At 43.3% G+C, this 26,932-nt stretch overlaps 1 long non-coding RNA gene across 1 annotated transcript in view; it reads left to right on the top strand.

Moving 5' to 3' along the window:
* LOC309625301 overlaps positions 1-25,282 on the top strand; it is a 53,788-nt gene extending 28,506 nt beyond the window's left edge. Inside the window, exon 3 of the long non-coding RNA XR_014242441.1 lies at positions 21,826-25,282. This is a non-coding gene — a long non-coding RNA (uncharacterized lncRNA). The remainder of the gene's footprint in view (positions 1-21,825) is intronic.
* The last annotated feature ends 1,650 nt before the right edge of the window (positions 25,283-26,932 follow it).

A 26,932-nucleotide genomic window follows, 5' to 3' on the forward strand; every position in this document is an offset into this window, starting at 1 on the left:
TTGGTTGTGTGCATTTCCCCTGAGATGCAGTGGAGAAACCAGACGAAGGTGTTGCCAAGCTGAAATAGACCACCTGATGGTACAGAGGTGCTCCATAAATGGTCCAAGAAACAAATGACCCAAAAATTGGGAAAACCTCCATGCCCAAAGATATTAATCCTAGAATCATTTACAAAAGGGGAAATCTGAATGAATCCAAGGATCCAATATCAGGGAATATTTGAGTAAGTGTGGGCATGAAATTGTACAATCAGGCTGCACGCTCCCTGGAAGCTGAAATGGACCTGGCATGGTGCCCACCTCTGACACTCTGAGTGTGGATACACAGTCCAATCAGCCCTCATGCCAGGGGATTTGTTGGTATTAGAAATAACATGCAGCAAATAAACACAAGCGATGATGTTAAATGGACATGATATTAGTGGAAAAGCAGAATTCAAACTCTTAAGCTCACTGTAATTCAATAATTAAAGTATATATGCAGGTGAAACCATGCAGAAAGGGAAATTTTTTAAAAAGCCATTATAAAGGTGTGGGTGCTGTCTTTGGAAGCTGAGGGGCTGGTGGAAGCAGAGAAAGAATTGGGGGGGTGACATCTCAGAGGAAAGGAGTCTGAGGGGAAGTCAGGGGAGGCAGGGAGGTGACACCAGACACAGGCTTGTGAGGTGTAGGAGCAGGGCAGGCCTCTCAACCCACATCAGCTCAAGGTCAGTCAAGTCAGCTTAGCTCAGGAAAGAAGTTCACTGGGTGTAGGTGAGTGTTTGCCTTCTTTATGTAGCTGGTCAGAAAGCCTTCTCTGTCTGCTTCTTCTCTGAGCCAAAATTTTCTTCAAAGACTTCCTGGGGAGTTGCAGCCAGTCAGGGGCAGAATTTGACTATCCCTTGGCTCTTTGGGTAAATCTTGTCTAAATATCTTGGATGAATGAGGCTCAGGTAGGTTAAACTACTCGCTATAATGTGATAGAACTGGGATGAGAACTCAGACGTGATCACATCAAGTTTGTATCCTTTCATGGCCCATCTTTGCCTCTGTCCAAACTGGGTATTATTAGAGCAGCATCCGTGGGTACGTACACACTTCATCATCTCATCATTATCCCGTCAATATCATGTCATCATCATCATCATTATCATCATCATTCTACCACCATCATCATCATCATCATCTCACCACCACCATCATGCCATCATCTTCATTTCATCATCCCATCAATATCATCATCCCAGCACCACCATCATGCCATCATCTTCATTTCATCATCCCATCAATATTATCATCATCATCATCATCATCATCATCATCATCTCACCAGCACCATCATGCCATCATCTTAATTTCATCATCCCATCAATATCATCATCATATCTCATCATTATCATCATCATCATCATCATCCCAGCACCACCATCATGCCATCATCTTCATTTCATCATTCCATCATCATCATCATCATCCCACCACCACCATCATGCCATCATCTTCATTTCATCATCCCATCAATATCATCATATCACATCATCATCATCATCATCATCATCATCATCATCATCATCATCCCACCACCACCATCATGCCATCATCCTCATCATACCATTCGATCATTTGAAGGCCTTCAGAGTAAAACTGAAGTTTCCTGGAGGAGAAGAAATTCTGCTTTCAGACTGCAGCATCAACTCCTGCCTGAGTTCCTAGCTTGCTGGCCTGCCCTACAAATTTCAACTTCCACAACCATCTGAGTCAATTTCTTAAAATAAATCTCCTTATATATCAATATTGATATTAATATAGGTAGATATATAATAAAGGTACATATAAGGATATAGATATATGGATATATATGGATATATGTATGGATAAAGATACATATATATACACATATGTAGATAGATTTATAAAGATATATGTAAAGATATATATAAGGAGATATATATATATATATATGTGTATATATATATATATATATATTTTTTTTTTTTTATAGCTACCACATTGGGGTTACTGAAAAAAAATCAAAATCTGTCTCTAAAATCTTTACCCTTAGAGTAAAAAGAATTTTTCTACAATAAAATTATTATATTTATAAGTCCCATACATTTTTTGAATTGTATTTTATTTGTTTTTTTATACAGCAAGTTCTTATTAGTTATCCATTTTATACATATTAGTGTATACATGTCAATCCCAGTCTCCCAATTCATCACCCCCCCCCCCCCGCCACTTTCCCCCCTTGGTGTCCATACGTTGGTTCTCTGCATCTGTGTCTCAATTTCTGCCCTGCAAACCAGTTCATCTGTACCATTTTTCTAGGTTCCACATATATGCGTTAATATACGTTATTTGTTTTTCTCTTTCTGACTTACTTCACTCTGTATGACAGTCTCTAGATCCATCCACGTCTCTACAAATGACCCAATTTTGTTCCTTTTTATGGCTGAGTAATATTCCATAGTATATATGTACCACAACTTCTTTATCCATTCATCTGTCGATGGGCATTTAGGTGGTTTCCATGTCCTGGTTATTGTCAATAGTGCTACAATGAACATTGGGGTGCATGTGTCTTTTTGAATTATGGTTTTCTCTAGGTATATGCCCAGTAGTGGGATTGCTGGGTCATATGGTAATTCTATTTTTAGTGTTTTAAGGAACCTCCATACTGTTCTCCATAGTGGCTGTATCAATTTACATTCCCACCAACAGTGCCAGAGGGTTCCCTTTTCTCCACACCCTCTCCAGCATTTGTTGTTTGTAGATTTTCTGATGATGCCCACTCTAACTGGTGTGAGGTGATACCTCATTGTAGTTTTGATTTGCATTTCTCCAACAATTAGTGATGTTGAGCAGCTTTTCATGTGCTTCTTGGCCATCTGTATGTCTTCTTTGGAGAAATGTCTATTTAAGTCTTCTGCACATTTTTGGATTGGGTTGTTTGTGTTTTTAATATTGAGCTGCATGAGCTGTTTATATATTTTGGAGATTAATCCATTGTCCGTTGATTCGTTTGCAAATGTTTTCTCCCATTCTGAGGGTTGTCTTTTCATCTTGTTTGTAGTTTCCTTTGCTGTGCAAAAGCTTTTAAGTTTCATTAGGTCCCATTTGTTTATTTTTGTTTTTATTTCCATTACTCTAGGAGGTGGATCAAAAAAGATCTTGCTGTGATTTATGTCAAAGAGTGTTCTTCCTATGTTTTCCTCTAAGAGTTTTATAGTGTCCGGTCTTACATTTAGGTCTCTAATCCATTTTGAGTTTATTTTTGTGTATGGTGTTAGGAGGGAGTGTTCTAATTTCATTCTTTTACATGTAGCTGTCCAGTTCTCCCAGCACCACTTATTGAAGAGACTGTCTTTTCTCCATTGTATATCCTTGCCTCCTTTGTCATAGATTAGTTGACCATAGGTGCGTGGGTTTATCTCTGGGCTTTCTGTCCTGTTCCATTGATCTATATTTCAGTTTTTGTGCAAGTACCATATTGTCTTGATTACTGTAGCTTTGTAGTATAATCTGAAGTCTGGGAGCCTGATTCCTCCAGCTCTGTTTTTTCCCCTCAAGACTGCTTTGGCTATTCGGGGTCTTTTGTGTCTCCATACACATTTTAAGATTTTTTTGTTCTAGTTCTATAAAAAAATGCCATTGGTAATTTGATAGGGATTGCATTGAATCTGTAGATTGCTTTGGGTAGTAGAGTCATTTTCACAATATTGATTCTTCCAATCCAAGAACATGGTATATCTCTCCATCTGTATCAGTTTTGATTTCTTTCATCAGTGTCTTATCGTTTTCTGCATACAGGTCTCTTAGGATGACCTAAGGATCATCTTAGGATGACCTGTGGTAGTCTCTTAGGATGCTTTGTATTTCTGTGGTGTCTGTTGTAATTTCTCATTTTTCATTTCTAATTTTAGTGATTTGAGTCCTCTCCCTCTTTTTCTTGATGAGTCTGGCTAATGGTTTATCAATTTTGTTTATCTTCTCAAAGAACCAGCTTTTAGTTTTATTGATCTATTTTTTATTGATTTATTGATCTATTATTGATCTATTGTTTTCTTTGTTTCTATTTCATTTATTTCTGCTCTGATCTTTATGATTTCTTTCCTTCTACTAACTTTGGGTTTTGTTTGTTCTTCTTTCTCTAGTTCTTTTAGGTGTAAAGTTAGATTGTTTATTTGAGATGTTTGTTGTTTCTTCAGGTAGGATTGTATTGTTATAAACTTCCCTCTTAGAACTGCTTTTGCTGCATCCCACAGGTTTTGGATCGTCGTGTTTTCATTGTCATTTGTCTCTAGGTATTTTTTGATTTCCTCTTTGATTTCTTCAGTGATCTCTTGGTTATTTAGTAACGTATTCTTTAGCCTCCATGTGTTTGTGTTTTTTACGTTTTTTCCCCTGTAATTGATTTCTAATCTCACAGCGTTGTGGTCAGAAAAGATGCTTGATATGATTTCAATTTTCTTAAATTTACTGAGGCTTGATTTGTGACCCAAGATGTGATCTATCCTGGAGAATGTTCCGTGCGCACTTGAGAAGAAAGTGTAATCTGCTGTTTTTGGATGGAATGTCCTATAAATATCAGTTAAATCTATCTGGTCTATTGTGTCATTTAAAGTTTCTGTTTCCTTATTAATTTTCTGTTTGGATGATCTGTCCATTGGTGTAAGTGAGGTGTTAAAGTCCCCCACTATTATTGTGTTACTGTCGATCTCCTCTTTTATAGCTGTTAGCAGTTGCCTTATGTATTGAGGTGCTCTTATGTTGGGTGCATATATATTTGTAATTGTTATATCTTCTTCTTGGATTGATCCCTTGATCATTATGTAGTGTCCTTCCTTGTCTCCTGTAACATTCTTCATTTTAAAGTCTATTTTATTTGATATGAGTATTGCAACTCCAGCTTTCTTTTGATTTCCATTTGCATGGAGTATCTTTTTCCATCCCCTCACTTTCAGTCTGTAGGTCTGAAGTGGGTCTCTTGTAGGCAGCATATATATGGGACTTGTTTTTGTATCCATTCAGCGATCCTGTGTCTTTTGGTTGGAGCATTTAATCCATTCATGTTTAAGGTAATTATCGATATGTATGTTCCTATTACCATTTTCTTAATTGTTTTGTGTTTGTTTTTGTAGGCCCTTTTCTTCTCTTGTGTTTCCCACTTAGGGAAGTTCCTTTAGCATTTGTTGTAGAGCTGGTTTGGTGGTGCTGAATTCTCTTAGCTTTTGCTTGTCTGTAAAACTTTTGATTTCTCCATCGAATCTGAATGAGATCTTTGCCAGGTAGAGTAATCTTGGTTGTAGGTTCTTCCCTTTCATCACTTTAAATATGTCATGCCACTCCCTTTTGGCTTGTAGAGTTTCTGCTGAGAAATCAGCTGTTAACCTTATGGGAGTTCCCTTGTATGTTATTTGTCATTTTTCCCTCGCTGCTTTCAATAATTTTTCTTTGTCTTTAATTTTTGCCAATTTGATTACTATGTGTCTCGGTGTGTTTCTCCTTGGGTTTATCCTGTATGAGACTCTCTGCACTTCCTGGACTTGGGTGGCTATTTCCTTTCCCATGTTAGTGAAGTTTTTGACTATAATCTCTTCAAATATTTCCTCGGGTCCTTTCTCTCTCTCTCTTCTCCTTCTGGGACCCCTATAATGTGAATCTTGTTGCGTTTAATGTTGTCCCAGATGTCTCTTAAGTTGTCTCCATTTCTTTTCATTCTTTTTCCTTTATTCTGTTCCACAGCAGTGAATCCCACCTTTCTGTCTTCCAGGTCACTTATCTGTTCTTCTGCCTCATTTATTCTGCTATTGATTCCTTCTAGTGTATTTTGCATTTCAGTTATTGTATTGTTCATCTCTGTTTGTTAGTTCTTTAATTCTTCTAGGTCTTTGTTAAACATTTCTTGCATCTTCTCAATCTTTGCCTCCATTCTTTTTTCAGCGTCTTGGATCATCTTCACTATCATTATTCTGAATTCTTTTTTCTGGAAGTTTGCCTATCTCCACTTCATGTAGTTGTTTTTCTGGGGTTTTATCTTGTTCCTTCATCTGGTACATAGCCCTCCACCTTTTCATCTTGTCTGTCTTTCTGTGAATGTGGTTTTTGTTCCACAGGCTGCAGGACTGTAGTTCTTCTTGCTTCTGCTCTATATAAGGATGTATTTATAAACATATATACATATATAAAGATTCATGTATCTTATTGGTTCTGTTTCTCTGGAGAACCCTGACTGATACACCTGGTCTAATGCCTTCATTTGACAAGTGAGGAGAGACTAAGGGCCACTGGGGGGAAGTGACATGCCCAAGGTCACACTTTGAGTTGGCAGCTGGATCTCAGGAATCCAGACCCACAGTCCTGGGCACTGTTGTCCCCCAAATGAAACTTTTTCTGCGACCTGTAGTAGTGATAAAGCTGAGCCCCAGAGGGCCTGCACTGCCTTCTGTCATCCCTTTCAAGTGCACCCTTTCATCCTGTGCAGAAGCGATGAGGTGCATGTTAAAGTGGATTGGCTTTCATGTCTCAGAACTTCAGCCCCAGAGAGAAGGAGGGTGGTGCAAGGTGAGGGACATTTTCCCTGAGATTTTCCATAATTTTTGTCATTAACTTTGGGGAGCATTGTCAGACTGTTCAGTCCCCTGGGGGACAGTAATGATGTCTGTGGTGCATTAAATGCTGTTCCAGGTAGAAAACTCCAGGCAAAGAGGGCATGCAACACTGGGAGTTGACCCAGTTTTTCAAAGAGCCTGAGAGGATTTGCTGTGCTTAAAATCCCGCATTTCCATTGTCCCTTGCCAGGGAAAATTCCCCTTGTTGTCACTTCTGCTGTCCTTGCCCTGGACAGCACATCACTTCCCAGGAAACTCCATGGCTTCTCTCCCACCCTACCTAAGGGCAAAGAGCTGGGGGCCTGTCCTTTGCTTGATGAGGCAGGAGCACTGGACTGGGAGTCAAGGAGCCTGGTGTTCCACCTCAGCTCTCTCCCAACTTAGCTGTGCAATTTCGCTAGAGTCACTTACCCTCTCTGGGCCTCCCCAACTTTCCCCTTTTCTCTTGGAGCTCTTATAGCCCATGGTTTATACTGTATAGTAGTTGTCCCGTGGTTTGATCAGTCATCTCTCTAAGAGATGCAGGGCTGCATGGTGGTAGAGAGCTCCCACTCTGGTCAGAGAGATTCAGTTTGAGTCCCACATGGCACTTATCAGCCGTGTGATCTCTGAATTGTCACTAAGCCTCAATCTCCTTATCTATAAAGTGGGGATATCACAAATATTACCCCAGAAGGCATTTGTGAGAATTAAGTAAGCTAATGTTCTGGTGGCTCCTGAGTTTTCCCCATCATAATCAGTATCCGGTGTCTCTCTCTCTCTCTCCTAGTAAATTGTGGGCCCTATAGCAGGGGCTTGCTAATCATATTTTACCTTTGATGTCTAGCCTGGCACATAAAGGATCTTCAAAAAGTGCTGAATGATTAAATAAATGAAAATACCCACTCATGGATTATTAAATGAATGAGAATATGCATTAATGAACAAATGAAAGCTGAATAGGAATATTCTTAGGAATAATTTTGACCTCCAATGTTCAAACATGTGTTTAGCAGTGCCACTCTTTACTGAAACAAGATGGTCTGCAGGAGTCCAACACATAGAAGAAGAAAGCAAGGCTCCAACTCAAGTGGAGGTGGGGTTGCCTGGACCCTCCCAGCTCAGCCCATCTTTCGACCTCTTATTTTCCTGTATGTGGCAAGCATACCATCTCTCGATTTCCCTGAGGGTCCCACAAAGATGAAGTTTATAAAACACAGTTTTAACCCAACCTTTCCCATCACCCACCCAGTGACCATCCATCCATCCTTAAGACATATTCCAGGGACTTCCCTGGTGGCGCAGTGGTTGAGAATCTGCCTGCCAGTGCAGGAGACACGGGTTCGAGCCCTGGTCTGGGAGGATCCCACGTGCCGCGGAGCGACTAGGCCCGTGAGCCACAATTACTGAGCCTGCGCGTCTGGAGCCTGTGCTCCGCAACAAGAGAGGCCGCGATAATGAGAGGCCCGCGCACCGCGATGAAGAGTGGCCCCCACTTGCCACAACTAGAGAAAGCCCTCGCACAGAAACGAAGACCCAACACAGCCATAAATTCAAAAAATAAATAAATAAATAAATAAACCCAAAGTTAAAAAAAAAAATTTATAAAAGACATATTCCGAAAACAGTAGAAGCCCACTTCACAAAAGTATTCTCTGTGCTGTTATATATGGTGGCAGAAATTTGCAAAGTAAAAAGATACAGCAGTAGGGATATTTATACAACAAAGTACATTAGGAAATCCCACCCTGTGGGATTAAACTCTGGATGATAACAAAAATAACTCTGAAAGCAATCTGCAAAGCAGGAAAAGACTGAGCGAGAAAGGATTGGAGCTTTGCCAAAATCCTCTCCATCTGAGGAAGATATGCAGAGAAACATGGGGGAATTAAGACAAAGTGTTAGGCTAGACTAGAGGGATTCTGACCAAATGTTTCCCCTTCTTTCTCATTTCCTTTATTGCTAGCATAAAGCTGTTTGTGCAATATATAAAAATCAGGAATTTTTTAAAAAGACAATTTTTTAAGCATTAACTGGGAAGTGCTTATTTTTTTTACTTCCATATTAAATGTGTTTCATAAAAGAGTCTAGCATACTTCACGTTGGAGAAGGTATTAAACTGCATAGTGTGTGTGTGTTGCATGTGTATGGTGTGTGTATATGTTCATATGTGTGTATGCATGTGTGCATGAGGATATGTGCATATGTGTGTGAATTCATGTGCATGTGTGTATGTATGCATGTATGTGCACGCATGTGTGTATATGTGTGTATATGTGAGTGTGTGCCTGACCAACACCTCTGAGAGGCAAGCCCAGGTGATCCCCCGCCCTGCCTCAGCAAAGTGGCCACAGGCCTCTCTGCCTCCCTTGCCAGTCTCATCCCATTAGCCAAGGTGATGCTTCACCAGCCTGGTGCTCCCGGCTCAGAGTGTTATTAAACACACAGATCGTCCCTGGCCTATTCTTAGTTCTGACAGATTCCAGAGGAGGAAAATGAATTCTGTCTCTGCTCAGGAACAGCAAGTTCATTCCAAGTAGTGTCACCATAGGGAGAAGAAAATGCTATAAAGCTTTACAAAATAACCAGCAGTACTGGACAGAGCATTTTTGTTATTTTTAGTTTGTTTTTTTAAGAAAAATTTTAAAAAGAAAGTCTGTGCTCAGCGTGGTGTAGCACAAAGATCATGACCCTTGGAATAAGGGAGACCTTGGTTTCAATTTCATCGCTGCCACTTCTAGCTGCAGAACTTTGAACAAAATATTTAATCTACTTGAATCTTTCATTCATAACTTTTCTCACTATAATGGTGTTATGGAATGAATGTTTGTGTACCTTCCCCCCATCCTCCCCAACTCACATGATGAAACCTTAACACTAAATATAATGATATTTGGAGGTAGGGCCTTTGGAAGATAATTTGATTTAGATGAGGTCGTGGGAGTGGGGCCCCCATGATGGGATTAGTGCCTTTATAAGAAGAGGAAGAAACACCAGAGCTTCTTCCTGTCATGTGAGGACACAGCAAGAAGATGACCGTCTGCAAGCCAGGAAAAGAGTTCTCACCAGGAAGTGAATCAGCTGGCTCCTTTTTTTTTTTAAGGTTTCACTTTATTTATTTATTTATTTATTTATTTATTTATGGCTGTGTTGGGTCTTCGTTTCCGTGTGAGGGCTTTCTCTAGTTGTGGCAAGCGGGGGGCCACTCTTCATCGCGGTGCGCGGGCCTCTCACTATCGTGGCCTCTCTTGTTGCGGAGCACAGGCTCCAGACGTGCAGGCTCAGTAATTGTGGCTCACGGGCTTAGCTGCTCCGTGACATGTGGGATCTTCCCAGACCAGGGCTCGAACCTGTGTGCTCTGCATTAGCAGGCAGATTCTCAACCACTGCGCCACCAGGGAAGCCCTCAGCTGGCTCCTTGATCTCAGACTGTGCAGGCTCCAGAACTGTGAGAAGTAAACGTCTGGTGTTTAAACCATTCAGTCTGTAGTATTTCATTATAGCAGCTTGAGCTGACTGAGACAATTGGGGATGAATGTATTTAATTCTAAGTTTGATGACAGGATGAAATGAGATAATGTACAAAGGCATTGATGTCTGCCTAGTAGGTGCTCAATAAATATTAGTCCCAAATTCCTTCACATCTTTTTTTAAAATTATTTATTAATTTTTAATTTTTTGCCTGCATTGGGTCTTCAGTGCTGTGCACGCACTTTCTCTAGTTGCGGCGAGTGGGGGCTACTCTTCATTGCAGTGCACAGGCTTCTCATTTCAGTGGCTTCTCTTGTTGCAGAGCATGGGCTCTAAGTGCACGGGCTTAGTTGCTCTGTGGCATGTAGGATCTTCCTGGACCAGGGCTTGAACCCCTGTCCCCTGCATTGGCAGGCAGATTTTTAACCACTGCACCACCAGGGAAGTCCTCCTTCACATCTTGATGAATTGCCAAATGCTTCTCCCTTCTGCTAATTTCTTTGTGCCATCCTCCCTCCTAATATTTAATACAAATAATGATAAAGAGGTAGAATCAGGAAATATGTGACCTGACCGGGCCCTTCTCTCCCTTCTCCGTTCTAGTTGCCACACCTGTGGAGTCCAGAGACAGCTGAATTCCAGTGGGGCCCCGGGCTTTGTGGCAATTACAAGTGTTATGCCTTGTGGGATCGAGCAAGGACGTAGAGACCACCTTATGGGAATTCCAGGGTGAGAACTGGACATTTTAAGATGCCCAGTGGGAAGAGCTTGGCCGTTTGAGACCTGAGGACTCTGGGAGGATGAAGCAAAGGCCAACATTCACCTACTTGTATGGGCTTGGTCCCCTTGGCAATCAAGTGCTGAAGAATTAATAGAACAATGGACTAATGCCCCTTGTCCTTGATGCTGGGACAGCATATGAAGGCTTGAGGTCAGGGAGGCTCCTCTATCCAGGAGCCTTACTTAGCAGGGGGCTGCTCATTGGTCTACTGCCAGCTCTACCTTCTCACCTGCAAAACTTCTGCTGCTTAGGACACATTAATAATCAAACTAAACAGAAGTTCTAAAGATTGACAAAAAATAACCTACCTAGGGGATCCAGAGCCAGAGAGAGGGAGGTAAGTCATGATACATGGAGCAGATGCCTAGTGAAATGGAGGCTTGGTGGAGACAGATGACGACTTGAATTTTAAAACAAAAAGGTAACATAATGAGAGATAGGTGATAATGTGACTAAGACTCTCTGGGACTGAAAAATGTGATCTTGAGGTTGAAAAACAAATAGGAGATGTTGATCAAGATTGAGACCCCAGTTAGAGGCTCAGAGGAGCAAGTGTTCAAAATATTTGTATTCTCAGAACAAAATTATAAAGACTTGGAAATCATGAGAGAAAAGATAAAAGACTAGGAGGAGAGACGCAGAGAACTTAACACATGAACAGTAAGAACTTCAAAAAATGACAAAGGGGTAGATGGAGAAAAGATAATCATGAACAAATAACACAAGACAACTTTTATGAGTCAAAAAATCTCTCCTGAGTCTGTGGATTGAAAGGGTTTGCCAAGTTCCAGTTTGGATTAATAAGAAAAGACACAGTCTTAAGCATATCCTGCTAAAGTCCTCCAACTCTAAAGATAAAGAGAACACTTACAAGCTTTGTGGCAGAAATACAAGTTACCTACAAGGGAAAAAGAATCCAGCTGACATTGGACTTCTCCTCTGCATCAACTAAAAGATTGAATACAGTGGAGTACTATCTACAGACAGTTGAGAGCAAAGGATGGAGACACAAATCCTAGGTTCCGCCAAAGACATCCTTCACCAGAAGTGTATACCCACATGACCCATCTGAAAAATGATGCTCATTAAATAATAAACGAACACAAAGAGAGACCTCGGGGTGGAGGAGATGAAGAGAAAGGAAGCAATGGTGAGCAGTGATGTGTAATAAAATATATTATATATACAATTGTGTGTAGTTAAATATAAATAAATAAGTTTAAACTATCTGAGGTATGTAATATGTTTGTTGAATAAAGACTCCTGAAATAGAAAGGACAGGCTATGCCTATATGTGTGTATGTTATGTATGTTACTCAACTGAGAGTATATAAAACCAACTCAGCAAAACCTAGGGGATGGGAGTGGTGGGGTGAGGGGGAAGAGTGAAAGCATCATCACAGTCTTATGTGAAGTGGAAAGAAAAATAGAAGAGGAAATTGAAAACATTTCCAGCACCCATCTCACTGTGTGAGGAGGAAGTATGGGCGATATAAAGCATCTTGGTGTGGACACTGTGCATCTTTGGTGGGAAGGAGACTAGTTAACATTTTAGTTCCAAATATTTGTAGCAAATATATACCTGGTGAAGAGAGCAGGCAAAGGATAAGTAGGCACTGATGGAAGGGAAAAGAATAAGAGAGCTTCCAAATTAACAATGGGAGAAATGAATAATAGCTTTTTATTCATGTGACTTAAAATAAGAAAACGGAAAAATGAAACAGGGTGAAACAAATAATAAGCATAAAATAAACTGTAAGGAATAGAATAAAGTCTATCAGCTATTACACTAAGTTTGAATGGTTGGATTTCCCACTCGAAGACGAAGGCTTTCATATTGGGTTAAAAAAATAAAATCTAACCAGTAATAAATATTTAAAATAAAGTAGATGGCAAAGATGAAATGGTTACAAGATAAAAATACAAGAATCAGTAGGCTTTGTCTCTTCCAATAATCAGCATCTAGAAATGGAAATAAGAAGAAATATTTCATTTGCAATAGTGATAAAAAAAACTCTAGAGGGCTTCCCTGGTGGCGCAGTGGTTGAGAATCTGCCTGCCAATGCAGGGGACACGGGTTCGAGCCCTGGTCTGGGAAGATCCCACATGCCTCGGTGCAACTAGGCCCGTGCGCCACAATTACTGAGCCTGCGCGTCTGGAGCCTGTGCTCCGCAACAAGAGAGGCTGAAATAGTGAGAGGCCCGCGCATCGCGATGAAGAGTGGCCCCCCGCTTGCCGCAACTAGAGAAAAGCCCTCGCACAGAAACAAAGACCCAACACAGCCAAAAATAAATAAATAATTAATTAATTTAAAAAAAAAACACATACTGATTTAAAAAAAAAAAAATTCCTGATAAGGAACCTTGAGTATGGAATACACAGTGTGTCCCAATAATGCCCTCCATGTGCTCTGGGCCCCCAGGTGGGACCAAAGGTAGAAATAAGCCAGGCACTTGGAACCAGGGAGACCCATGGTGAGCACTAGCTCCACTGTTGAATCTGTGTGAGGTGGTTGCTATTATCTGCCCTTGATCCATCCCAACCTGGTGGTTGATGGACTCACTGCACCCAGATGATTTATCTCCTCTTTCTCATTCATTCCTTTCCTTAAGCAGCAACAGAACTTGACCATGCGATGCTGACACTTTTGTTTTTGAGCAGTTATCATGCTTCCTGCAGGGTGCTGGGCACTGGGATACAAAGGTGACTACACTGGATCACTCAGGGGTTTCAACTATGAGTGATGGACAGCCCAACCCAGACTGGTTCACGTAGTAATGAAATGCATTGCTGGCAGAATTAGAAACCCATGTTTGCAGGATTGAGAGGTTCCACGGTATCATGGAGGATGTGGCTTCTCCCATCTCTGTCTTCTGGCATCCATGAAGCTGGACACACACTGAGGCTGGTTTTCCTCATCGTCAAGGAGCCATTGGGCCAATGCTTTTCCTCATTCATGGCCAATTTGAGTTGAGGAGAGAGGGAGAGGTAGGGATGGAGACAGAGATGAAGAAGGAGGTGGAGAGGGAGAGGGAAGGGGAGAGAGAGAGAGAGAGATTCCCTGCCAACTCTACAGGTAAAGAGCCTGTCTTCCTGCTTATTGGACAAGCTCTTGTGCTTGCTTCTGAACCAACAACCTTCTCCAGGGCAATGCCATGCCATGCACTGATGAGGTTAGCCCTGGGTTTACGACCAATCGTCACTAATGAGGATGAAGTTACCACAGCAGCTTGGACTAATAGATGCCCATCCCTGGACATGGAATCACTTTCTCAAATTTCATTCTGTTGTAAAATGGGGGGAGAGGGGATGGTGGAGCTATTCGGCAATCAGCCAGTACACAGACGTTCTGTCCTCAGGATTCTCAGCTTAATGGAGGCAGTAAGTAAATTCATCTACTATAGGAAGTTATGGTGGGGGGACACATGAGGCTCACCTCCGGGGTGAGGAGTGATGTGTGACTCAGACTGGGGTCCTGAAAGATGCCTGAGTGTCCCCAGCTGACTAGGGAGTTGAAGGGGGCCAGGGATGAGTAGAAAGACATTCCTAGGAGGGAAGAGCAGGGGCAAAGGTACAGAGGTGTGAAAGGCCATGCCGCATATGCCTGAGAAGTTCATTGAGTACAGAGCAAAAGGATATGGCTTAAGATGGATAGAAGGCAAGTCTAAAGTGGCAGGATGACTCAGACTTTGGTGCCTTGCTATTCTGCTTAAGCAAACTGGGCTTGATTTGTTGAGCCAAGCAGAGCCATGTGGACTCCAGTAGTAACCAAGTACAATCAGATCAGTGTTTTTACAAAACCACACTTCCTTGTGGGAGCCTGAAGACCCTTATTTGACCATCCAGGTGGGAGTCTCCTAAGGTGGAGGAAGGCTCATCTCTCCTGATTTTGTCGTCCTTCGGCTGGTCAACTCTGGCGCATGGCAACCAGATAGCTTATCTGCAGGAGAGGCCCAGGCGTGAGGGCTGTGGCTCACATGGGTGCTTCTGCAAACCTGATGGAAATCTTTCTGCTGTGAGGCTTTACTTAGTAGCATGTTTCTCCACTGCAGGCAAGTGACAGCCAGTGACTAATGTGTGGACGCGATGGTGTTGCCCAGAGCGTACACTGGAGGGAAGATGAATAGAATCAATACTTGTCTTGCGTGTGGGTTTGGGGGGAGTTGATTTTAAACCAACAGTGAATCATGATGTTTACTTTCTCCTCTTGATCAGACTAAATAAAGAACAGTCTTGGGCTTCCTTGGTGGCGCAGTGGTTGAGAATCTGCCTGCCAATGCAGGGGACACGGGTTCGAGCCCTGGTCTGGGAGGATCCCACATGCCGCGGAGCAACTAAGCCCGTGAGCCACAACTACTGAGCCTGCGTGTCTGGAGCCTGTGCTCCACAACAAGAGAGGCCGCGATAGTGAGAGGCCCGCACACCGTGATGAAGAGTGGCCCCCACTTGCCACAACTGGAGAAAGCCCTCACACAGAAACGAAGACCCAACACAGCCAAAAATAAATAAATAAAGTGTAAAATTTTAAAAAAAAAGGAAGAACAGTCTTAATTCTGACCTGTGAGCCCTACCTGCTCAAAGGGGTCCTCTTTTGCTTTGTGGGCCATTGAATAATTGTAGCGACTCAGTGATGCACAGTGTTCTTCTTATTTTCTGTTTAGTATCTTTGTCTCTCTAAGTCTCTGTCCTTCCAGCAGTCCCTCTGTCTCTCTCTCTGCAGCATTTCATGTGGATACCCTACAAATATCTGTGTTAGGCATTATTAAAGATTCAGAGGATATGAATTTATAATTTATAGTCTTTTTGCTGAGAATTTACATAGTTGGGAAGAAGCCACAATAACACACAGCAGGTTTGTCATGTGAAATAGTAATGCCAACTCTAAGCACAGACACCTTCTCAACCATGGCTGGGCCATAGACCCAGGGAGGCGTTCCTTGGCCTGGCTTATGGTGATCCTCCTGGGAGGATTTGGATCGACAGAGAAGTTAAAACTGCGTCCATTGAGCACCTCCTCTGTGACTGGCCTGTGCTGGACTCTGGAGATACAGATGAGTTAGGGGCAGACCCTGCCTTCAGGGAACCCAGAATCCAGGCAGAGGAACAGCCGAATACTGCTTGCCCTCGGCGATTGGATTTAGCTTGATGCTGGAAGATCCCCTCTGCTTCTTGGGCCACAGAGTCCTCATGTGTAAGGAACTAGACTTCATGACCTTTCAGGTCATTACAGATCCAGTCTTTTGCTTTCCAGAACCAGAGCTGTCGCTCTCCGTGGTGCTGACTCATAAAGAAGACAAATCAGAATGGGGGTTTCTGGGAATTTGAGAGTCCCAACATGTGTCTCAGAGGCTCTCTATTACTCCCCATACCATCAACCGACCTATTCCAAGCTCAGCAGTTGCTGGGAGGGGCGAGCTGTGGAAGCTGAATGGCGAGTGCCAGGCTGTGGCTCCCTTTGTCTATTAGAGGAGGACAGCAGCACCAGAACTTTGTTTTCCTCTTCTTGCAAGTGACCTGGGGTCCAGCATCCGAGAGACCTGAGGGATGGGTCAGGGCACTTGGCTCAGGAAGATCCATGATGACTCAGTCAGACTCTCTGTGTCCCAGATTCCTTTCCTACACTCAGGGACAATGTGGCAATACCATGTTTAGAACCCAGATTTCCTGATGGAACTGAGCTAACTCATTGCCTCACCCACTGTCACATGTCTGCCTCTTAACCACACATGTATATCCTACAGTGAAATGACCCAGCTCACAAATTCCATGTGGGCTGCTTTTTCTCGTGTTAGTGTACAAATCAGGATAATATAAGAGATGGGAGCCTTGGGTTGGCAGGTCACATATGTGATGCCTTCTGGAATTTCTCAGCTTGCCTTCAACTCCCACAGAATTTGTACTTTAGGAATTTCAGTTTTGCTTCCATATTATGCAAGTATTACCTGAGGGAGCATGGAGATGTTACATGTAATTATGGTGAATCAGTTAGCAAACAATTAGTGACAGAGAACCTACAAGTCACTGTTTCCAAAACCCCTTCTTTAATCACTTTGCACATCCCCAGAACCTGGAGCAAGTATTAAGATAAATAATCAGTTCCAGCCTGTCAGTCATAAGGACAATGTTCTCAATTAATTATGCAGAGTGGATGCTCAGTCCAGGAGCAAACTGGAGTTTTGTTCAAGGTCACACTTTAAATTCTGGATCCCCTCTTTGTGAAGAGAGATTCAAATCAGTTCCGATGCTTCCTCCAGGATTATGTGCTCTGGGCTTGGCTGTCATCAACAATGAATTCCACACAATCTAGCTACTTCATCAGAGCGTCTTCTGTATGACCTTGCATGAACTTCCATGCTTGGAGGAGGAGGGAGAGACTTTCCAGTAATTTTTCGGAGGTCAGACTGTGGTACTTTGGTTATACAAGGGCCCCTTGGAAAATCAGACGAGTCTGGGAAATCCACTAATATTTGGAGGCAGAGGGAGATGGTGCCAAGTGGTAGAAGTGCCCTATCAGGGTCTGAGGCTGGCCTCAGAAAGCAGATGACTTCTTGGTGGGGGAGTTTCGGAGAGCCGAGAGCTCAAGGGGAGCTCCCCAGGCTGGCGCGATGTGCTGAGTACTCACCAGTACTCACGTGAGGTCTGGCACACGGTGGAAGCTATTAAACATTAGTTTGGGTGGTTGGATGAATAAATGAATCAACATTTATGCCTCAGTCCTTGCCACAGAACAGGTGTAAGAATCAAACTCTTACTCCTCCTTCATGCTTCAGTTTACATGGAAAGCGCTCCTTGAGGAGCTTTCAATGACTCCCTCTGCGGCACTCGGGGCCCTCCGTGAACTTCCATAGCCCCCTTCACCTCCATCCCAGCTCAGACCACACTGCAGAAAGACTGCCTGTTTACCTGTCTGTCTCCCTGGGCCTGTGAGCTCCTGTGGGCAGGGGTATCTTATTCACCTCTGCATTCCTGCTGCCCACCTAAGACTCCGCACGTAAGAGGTGTCCAGTAAGTTTGTTGAGCAAATAAAGGAAACTGGAAATCAGAAACAAGCAAACACAAAAAGGCAACTGTGGATAGAGCAGTGGTAGATGTATGTGTGTGCAAGCAGGAGACAGTCCCAGCGGAGCCAGAAAGACCCTGGAAACACAGGCCAAATGGGGTCTGTGAGTGGGGAGGGGGAGCAGGGTAGAGGAGCTGTTGCTGAGGAGGCAGTTAATCTCGGTATGTTCAGTGGTGCTGTGTTGAGGGCAGAGCTGAAGGCAGCTGTGGGTGTGCAGGGACCCCTGCATGTTTGGGGTAGGATGGCTCATAGGACTCTCTGTACTGAATGCAGAGAATCAAGTTGTGCATTTCTTCCTTGACCATCCAAGTCATCATGGCCCCAGGCCATGGTTACTGGATTGGCTAGCAGAAGCCAAAAGCCTCAGCTCTAAGATAATGAGCACACAGTGTCACATATCTTCAGTGCTTATTTCCTTGAACTCCGGGACTCTGCACCTTGCTGCCTACAAGCCCTGGTCTGGCCATTTTGATCCTAGTTGGCCTGTCTCGGCTCATCCTCCATGGCAACTGCATCCTCCTGACCTTCCTTGTACCACTTATTTGCCCAAGACTCAACCTCCAGCTGTGTAATCTGAGAGGCAGTATGACCTCTGAGGGGAGTGAGCCCTAACTTGATTTTGAATCCTAGCCTTGCCACTTCCTGCTGTGTGGTCTTGGACCTCAGTTTCCTCATTTTTAATTTCACCTTTAATAGAACAATTTATATTAAGTAATACATTTGAAAGCCCAGTAAAGGCTTGAAGTTAAAGATGACAGATTGAACACATGTGTCTAGCTTTGCTGTCTTCTGAAATCCCATCAAAATTACAGTAAAGGGATTTTTAAGAAGGCTTAGACCATCAAGGCTAAAGGGAGAAGAAGAGGAGGCAGCAGCAAATTGGGGATCTGGAATTGGAAGCTGGGAAACAAAGGGACAAAATGTAAGTGATTTAGCAAATCAGAGGCACTAAATCCTAAGTGCAATGGACCTGAGAAACAATGGATGAACATTGCAGAAGTGGTGTATGGTACTTTTGGAAGTGGGGGGGATTTGGGGCTAGAAACAGGAGGAATGGTTGAAAGTTCAAGAAGCACTTAGACTTCCAGCTTCTTTCTGCCACTTTATGTCACTGGACTTTCTGCTTTCCTACTCCAGCAGAAGATGAGAGCCTTATTCTCTGGAGATGGTAAAAAGAGGGGCTCTGGACTTGGGATGTCGAGGGCGCCTTGCTGGAAAACAGGGGGATTTGCTGGAGAACTTTACTAGCTGGAGGTCAGCCAAGTACCAAGGGCAAGAGGTGGAAGAGTCAGTCTTGGGTACAGGCAACAAGGGCATACCTTCTGGGTACAGAACTTCACAAAAATTATAAAATTGATTATAAGTAAGTTTGCTGCTTCACACACATTAGGATGCCTAGTATTTAAAAAAAACAGAAAATAACATTGGGGAGGATGTAGAGAAATTGGAAACCTTGTGCATTGTTGGTGGGAATGTAAAATGGTTCAGCTGCTGTGGAAAATGGTATGGTGATTCCTCAAACAATGAAACAGGATTACCTTATGATCCAGCAATTTCACTTCTTGGTGTATATCCAAAAGAAGTAAAAGCAGAGACTCAAAGAGATATTTGTACAACCACATTTACAGCAGCATTATTCACAATAGGCAGAAAATGGAAGCAACCCAAGTGTCCATGGATGGATGAATGGATAAACAAAATGTAGTACATCTATAGAATGGAATATTATTCAGCCTTAAAACGGAAGGGAATTCTGACAAATGCAACAACACGGATGAACCTTGAAGACATGCTAAGTGAAACAAGCCAGTCACAAAAGGACAAATACTGTAAGATTCTGCTTATATGAGGTACTGAGAGTAGTCAACTTCATAGAGACAAAGTAGAATGATGATTGTCAGGAGAGGATGGGTAATTGTTTTAATGGGTACAGAGTTACTGTTTGGGAAGGTAAAATTTTTGGAAATGGGTGGTGGTGATGGCTGCAGAACAATGTGATAGATGTAAGCTTCAAAACAGCACATTTTTATTGCTCATCTTTAAATATTTTTTTCTACATAGAAGTTAATTAAAAGAAACCTCAGCACAAGTGGATTCAGCAATGTGCATTGTTTGAGAGCAAGTTGCTAACATTTCAGATCTGTCCCAGATTCTTAGGGTGTGAAGTGGGTCTCCTGTCTGAATAGTCCATCATTTATAAAGGAAACTCAAAATCAACAATAAAAACACAATTGTAAACAAGACAAAACAAAACAAAAACCAGAACTTAAGTTATTTCATCCTTGTCATTCTATGTGACCACATGGAATTTTATTAATGCTTAAAATTTAAATCAATAAATTGGAGTGTGAATTGAATGCTGTACATTTGATTGGTAAGTGCAGGTTTCAGTTATTACTTGAAATGTTTTACTGAACTTGCATAATATCTTTGAAATGTATTCTTCTGATTTAACCATTAATAGTTTGCTTTAAAACTAAAGAAGGAATTAAAAATGATTAATACTTATCCTTACATGATCATTACTGAAAATAACTTTTTTCATATAAAAAAGGAAGTTGTATATATGACCTTTTCTGAAAGGAGGCTGAGTATGTTTCCACTAAAAGTTGAAAGAGTCAATTATCTTCCTCCATTGGCCTCCAGAAAGAGATTCGGAGTGTTTCTGGGAAATTTAGCCAACCCAAGAGAAAGGAACCAAAAGTACTAAGATCTGGGATTTTCCAGGAAATTGCCCACCAGGTCACCCAACATAAACACTGTCAATAAGCTCCTCACCACCTTGTCCAGACTTGCAGTCAACTTTTTAGTGACTACTTGTGAATACTACCCATCAGCCAAGACATTTGAGAAAACACTCAATATGAAAGCCGCCAAAACAAACAAAAGCCACTTGAAAGAAACCAAAGCTATGAGATAAGAGTAAACTTGAAAAAAATTATCCTTGCCAGTCTTAACAGTTAGTATCATTAGTATCTTCTCTTGTAGTGAAGGATGCTTTAAACAGAGGGAAATGCTATAACAAAGACTATCCCAAGACCAAAAGGAAATCTAAAAATACGATAGCGGAAATGAAAAATTCAGTCAAGAGGTAGCATGATAAAGTTGGAAAATCTCTTGGAAAGTAGAGTAGAATGACAAAGAAGGGGTTTAAATGACAAGAAAACATGAGGACCAGTTCAGGAGGTCCAATACCTAAATAGGAGCAGTTCAAAAAAGGGAAAGATAGGAAAGAGAGAGGAGGAATTTATTCATAAAAAATTCAAGTTGCTTTCCTAGGATTGAAGGAGCTGAGTTTCTCATCTGAATGTAACATAGCAGAACCCTATGGGGCTTTCCTGGAAGAGACGACCCTCCCCACCATGTCTTCTACCTGCGTCTTGTCTGTAGAAAAACTTTAGCCAACGTAAATTTTTTTTTTTAATTTTCTGAGATATACATTTGAAAGTAATAACTAGAATTATGACTTATAACATTATACCAGAACATATAAGATTTTTAGAAATTTCATGTAATGTCTGAAACATTTATATTAACAAATTTCCATACAAATAACCCAAAGAAAGTTTAGTATTAGTTGTGTTTTTTGTTTGTTTGTTTGTTTGTACTGCAGGTTCTTATCAGTCATCAATTTTATACACATCAGTGTATACATGTCAATCCCAATCGCCCAATTCAGCACACCACCATCCCCACCCCACCGCAGTTTTCCCCCCTTGGTGTCCATATGTCTGTTCTCTACATCTGTGTCTCAACTTCTGCCCTGCAAACCGTTAGCCAATGTAAATTTAATTAGAGAAGTGAGAAAATGCAGAAACAAAGGAAAATTTTTAAGCAAGAAAAAATAATAATAGTTTAGCCATTAAACAGAATCAAGGACTTTTAGTTCCTCCTTAAGGGCTATAGATAATATTCTGAGCCATATTTTTGAGCTGTTTTGCAGATACCAAAGCCCCCACCAGGTGGAAGAAGTTAACTACATGATGACCAGACTGTAGCCATGACATAAGCTGCTCCATCTCACACAATTCCAAGAGCTGACCTCAAGGAAATGGGAACCATCCAACCCTGGAGTTGATGATTAACTGTACTTAAAACAATAAAGTTGATGCTGATCAGACTATCACATGACCAAGTTCAAGATGAATGTCAGAGCTGACTGTGCTGTTCTGCGTGTACCCCCCCCCCACCCTCACCCCGTAAACACCTTAAACTCCCCTGTAAAAGCTCTTGCCCCCTAACTGACAATGGGGAGTTGGTTCTTTGGGAAACGAGTCCACCTTCTCCCCAGGATTGCCAGCTTCCTCAATAAAGCTATCTTTCCTTTTACCCAATACTTGTCTCTCAGTATTGGAATCTTGAGTGACGAGCTGCAGAACCAGAGTTCTGTAACATGAAGGGATCCATCAAGGCCCAGGACAACAGAAGCAAGTAGACCCACCCACACTAAGGCACATAGCCATGACATTTCAGAATGCTGTGGGCAAGGTGGAATCCCACATGCTTCCAGAGGGGAAAACAATTTTCACAGGAAGGACTGAGAATCAGAATGGCTTGCAACTTCTGAACACCAACACTGTATGTGAGGTGACAGTGGAGCACAGCCTTCCAAATTCTGAAGGAAGATGATTTTCACCTACAAGTCCAGCCAGACTATCATTAAAGTTCACAGACAGTTTTAGAATTTACACCCCTTGCACTTCTCCTTGGGAAGCTATTGGAGGACGTGCTGCATCAAAATGAGGGGGTGAGTCACGGGAGAGCAAGGCATGTAAACCAGGAGATGGGGTACAACAGAAGACAGATGTGAGGGGCATCCCCTGGAAGATGGTAGAGGAAGATCCCTAGAGGTCAGCCGCGTGGCAGGTGGAGGGAAGTCAGTCCAGATCGGGGCAAGCCTGAAGGTTCCGGGAGAGGTTTCTTCATGGCAAAATTGATAGATCACCTGGTGTGTTTGGACACATTGGAAGGACACTTACATACCAGGAGAGTCCAGGGTTGAATTAGAGATAAGCACATTAGAAAACTAAGCAGAGAGTATGGGGGAGAAAAATTGAATGACAGTTCAGGTTGGGTGAGAAGGACACCAAGATGGAATTAGTCGTTCAAAAGATTGATTGGGGGAATATCTGTGAACTGCAGAGGAGGAGGGGGCAGCAGAAGGCAGGAGAGTCCTCAGAATGCATGCGGTGTGGACCTGTGTGAAGAAGAGGAGGAAGGGAGGAAAGTCAGGTAGGAAGAATCTGGACTGTGGTGCAGTTTCCAGAAAGAAGGGGTCCGAATGACGGGGAGTTCTCCAGCCAGAGATGCCCATTGGAGGAGTTTTGTGTCTCGTGGGAATGGGCCTGTGCTCAGTCATTGAGCTGCAGGACTGAGGCCTTGGAGTGACCGTGGAGATGGAATCAGAGGGGGAGCAGCTGAGGTCATTGGTCAGTTACGCTCCCTGAAGCAAGAGAGCTGAGTGTCGTGTTTTCATGGCCACCACACCAAGGCAAACGCATACACACGGCATGGCTCAGCTTGGTTTTGCATTCACCTTGTTATAATAATGCAAAACTGGCTGCTGATCTAAATAAAATGGCAAAATCACCAAGGTGGGAGGATGAAGGCAGGAAATGTGTATGTGCTGGGTGTGGGAAGTGGTAAAGAGGACTGAATTCCATTGTGGAAAGTGAAGAGATAATGTTCCCAAGTCAAGCAGTGGAAATATATTCCCCATAGATATGGAGGGGACTATGAAAAGAATTAGCAAAAACAATTGAAAGTGGTTGTCCCTGAGGAGCAGGCCAACGAGAGAAGGGAGAAGAGGGCAGAGAAGGGAGAAAGCATATAAATAAAAGCCAGAATTAGGAAGCTTGGCCAAGTACCCAGCACATAGGAAGTGCTCAGAAAGTGGTGGTCATGGTGACGATGACGATCGATTTGATGCCCCCAGTGCCTGACACATAATAGGTCTTCACTTAGTATTTCCCTCCTTGAAGGGTGAGCAATTATCAACGGGCGCTCATTTTTAAGGATTCTTTATTAGGTGATCAGAGCCTTTTAGTATCTACCTGCCTCTCAAACTAGCCACCTTATGGGGCTACAGAGCTGGTGTTTCATTCCAAGTTAACATTTACAGTGTGTGGATGTCCTCCCTCCTTCCCTCCCTTTCCTGAGCAGGTTGAGTCTGTGCTGCAGAGCAAACCTTTTAATGGTGCAGGAGACGAGGACGGCCTGTGCGTTTTAATAAGCCAAAAAAAAAAAAAGCCAGGGGGAATCGCTACTGGCTCAGGTGACATCAGCCAGCGGGCACAGACGGGGCTGGCAGGTAAGAGGAGCAGAGCTGTCGTGGCAGCCACAGTTGTTCCAGCTGTGCCCGTGGTAAGGAGCCAGACAAGGTGGGGGGCGAGCAGAAGAGGTCCCACGCATGCCTGGACATCTGCAGTGCACGGGGCTGCAGCAGGGGAAGGCCTGGCTTAGCTGGGCCAAAAGGACGTTCCTAAGGAGGTCTGGGTTCTAACCCTGCCAGCTGCACAGCTGGGGCAGAGCAAAATCTTGGGGAGTCTGTCCAGCTCTGCTCATCGCCTATGGATCCAAGGTTCCATTGCATTTAAAGACGGAAGGCTTGGGCCAGCGTGTGGCTGGTTGTTGGCAAAGGCTCATGAAAACGAAAACACAGCACCCACCTGGGTTCTGAACACCAGGTTCTAAAACAGGCTCTGCTGCTGTCTGTAGAACCCGGGCCGTCTCCTCCCATTTCTGGGTCTCAGTTTCCCCATCTGCAAAATGAGGGACCCTCTTCATCTACTCTGACACTTGCAAATTTCTGTTTGGCTCAGTGCCCACACACAGCAGGCCGGCCATAGACACTGATAGAGTCAATGAATGAATGCTGTCACCCCCTTTGGGGACGGCTGTTTGGAAGGAATTGTCCTTTCTACCTCTTAATTGTTAGAGACAGAGAAAGCAGGAAGGCTGAAGGGCTGGCTGGGAAATTTAAGAAGGAACAAGGGATTCCTAAACGTGGCTTTCTGGGACCTCCCAGGGCAGGGGAAAGACCAGCCGCACACCCAGCATGGAGGGGCGGAGGCACAGCTGAAAGCAACAGGCAGATACCTGTGGGTTACCATGGCAACAGCAGCTGGTGGGAAAGGCAGCCACAGGATGCTGAAAACCTTTTTTTTTCCCCCTTCTAGTTTTAAAGGACCAGCTTGCTTTCTGCAGGGGAGAGAGAAGTAGGAGTTAGTAGGGAAGAGGGGCCAAACAGAAGGGAGACTCAGAGTGAGGGCAAAACTCACCCTTGAACCTGTAAGAAGATGCATCACTTTTTAAAAACATCTTTATTGGAGTATACTTGCTTTTCAATGCTGTGTTAGTTTCTGCTGTATAACAAAGTGAATCAGCTATACGTATACGTATATCCCCATATCCCCTCCCTGTTGCGCCTCTCGTCTACCCTCTCTATCCCACCCCTCTAGGTGGTCACAAAGCACAGAGCTGATCTCCCTGTGCTATGCGGCTGCTTCCCACTAGCTATCTATTTTACATTTGGTAGTGTATATATGTCCATGCCACTCTCTCACTTCGTCCCAGCTTACCCTTCCCCCTCCCCATGTCCTCAAGTCCATTCTCTACATCTGCGTGTTTATTCCTGTCCTGCCCCTAGGTTCTTCAGAACCATTTTTTTTTTCTTTAGATTCCATATATATGTGTTAGCATACACTATTTGTTTTTCTCTTTCTGACTTACTTCACTCTGTATGACAGACTCTAGGTCCATCCACCTCACTACAAATAACTCAATTTCATTTCTTAACCGTCTGAGCATGTTTTATGATTTGAGGGCAGCAGTGAATTTCAACAATTGCAGTAGCGACCTGGCAGCCTCTGTGCGGTGGGCTCCTTGCTCAGCCCTTGATACGCATGATTAGTTTCATCCTCGTTGTGGTTGCCATCAAGATAGAGGATCAGGCCCATTTTATAGATGGGGAGACTGAGCTTCAGATAGGGTAAGTGCCTGCACCCAGGGGCAGCAAAGCAATAGAGTAGGACTGGCATCTAGGTCTGTCTGGCTCCAGAGCCTGTGATTTATTCCTTCTGACAAACTGTTGTGCTGTGACCCGGGGTAGGTAAGTGGGAAGCCACAATGATTGTTCTTCATTTTCCTTCTCAAATGATAATTTCAGGGTGGGAGCCCTAGACCCATACCATGTAAAAATATTTGCTTCCTGTGGCTGGAATGCACTGAATGTTCTCTCCTCTTAGAGTTGATGTGGTCGCCTGTGGTGGAGAGGAGCAGAATCAATGGGGTGGGTAATGCACGGGCTCTGAAGGTCAAATCCTGTCCCCGCCACTTAGCAGGTGTGTGACCTGGGGCTGTGCCTCAGTTCCTTCTCCTGTCAGTGGAGATGGTCACAGACCTTTTCATAGGGCTGTAGCAATGACTAAATGCATAAATGCATGTAGAACTCAGTGGAGCACCTGACCCATGGCACGTGCTCAACAGACATTAGTCATTTTACTGGACACTCATTTTATAGGAGAAGGGAGGGAAGCCAAGGGGAGGGGCGATTTCCCAGAGTCCCGCAGCTAACCAGCCTCCTGGTTCTCACGGTGGTTGTGATGTCCACCACGCAGTGGGGCTGCTGACTCGTACATCTGGTGTACACAGCCCCTCACTCAGAGTGAGCCCAGCTTCCAGTCACAGCTGTAACCAGGACACAGGGACCACAGTGCCAGGGTGCTCCCAACTGGGGAAAGAGTGTGACTATTTGGAACCATAAGGCTGAGGAGCCCTGGTATGGTACCTACTGCACCACCTCCCTGGAGTTAAGGTTTTGTCAATGAAAGTTATTGTAATTAATTATGTATGGCATTCATGCCACCGTAATTCAGTAATTGGCTTGGACTATCCTCTGAGTTCACTAAACAACCAATCCTTCTTAGTGCATTGCTGTGGTTTCAGGCAGGGAGAGGGTCCAGGGGTTAGAACAAAAGACAGGTGTGAGGGCCAAGCAGGATTCCTGGCACCAGGAGACAGGGCTGAATGGAGGGCTACATTCAAGGGAT

This window comes from Balaenoptera borealis, assembly GCF_965194805.1.
Source record: "Balaenoptera borealis genome assembly, chromosome: 3".
Lineage (NCBI taxonomy): Eukaryota > Metazoa > Chordata > Mammalia > Artiodactyla > Balaenopteridae > Balaenoptera > Balaenoptera borealis.